Raw genomic sequence first — 1,040 nt, 5'->3', positions numbered from 1 at the left:
GGGGGTGGAGGGGAGAGGAGGAAGCTGGCACAATAACTGATCTTACTTTCAGCTATCTGAAAGGAAAATTAAGCTATTTTATTTGACCATTTCAGGCTTTGAGGTAGAAAGCATAGATATGTCTTATGTAAAAAATAAAAATAAAAAATTACAAACTATTGGTATCTTTTAGGTAAATGAATCCAGTAATGTTGCACAGATTTAAAAAAGAAAACAAAGTCTCAATATCACAGAAGCATTTCTACTCACCTCCCATTCTCTTCTCAGAACTGCTAATTCACAAAGCATTTGTGGTTGTTACCTTTACAGCAATTCCCTGCCATGAAAGCTGTAGCCCATCTGATGCTGGCAGACATGCATCACTCCTAAACTTTGATCCTTTCTTTTGTCTCTCACTTTACTTCCAGTGCAAAGCTTTGGTTCTAACCTTCAAAGCCACTGATGTATCATATTTTGGCTACAGCAGATATAGCATCTCTTTCTCTCAGTGGGACTACAGTGTTCTTTTGATCACCAGAAATCAAAAGCCAACAAAAATATACTAATAACTAGGAAGAAAACATTCTCCTAGAGCATCTACTGCATAATACAGTGCCATATGCCAACACCAGAAAAAAATGGCTTGGACTGTGCGGGGTAGGGAGCAAAAGTAAATGTATCACTTTGAGCATATTCCTTATAAATTTTTTCAACAACAGGACTTTCCCTATAAAGACATTTTCCCTACTTAGCAATGTAAAAATGGCAGGTTTGTTGCACAGCAAGGAAAACACATTTTGTTACTCATTCTGTCCTGGGAGAGACCAAAATTAAAATAAGGCAATGCTGATTAGTGAAGATGTTTATTTATTTATTTTTAGCAAGGTTGGACAGATTATTCAAAACCCTTTCCTTTGGAAAAGCAAGTGGATAAACACAATGGTAGACATACATTTCTTTATATAACCAGATGACCATATGTAGTTTGTATTAAAGCTCACGTCTAAAACTTTATTGACACTTTTTTCATTTTAAGTGGATTATTCCTTACAAACATTCCT

This window comes from Chaetura pelagica, unplaced genomic scaffold (assembly GCF_000747805.2).
Source record: "Chaetura pelagica isolate M959 unplaced genomic scaffold, ChaPel_1.0 scaffold708, whole genome shotgun sequence".
NCBI lineage: Eukaryota > Metazoa > Chordata > Aves > Apodiformes > Apodidae > Chaetura > Chaetura pelagica.
The sequence above is the reverse complement of the archived record's forward strand: the minus strand, read 5'-3'. Positions refer to the sequence as shown.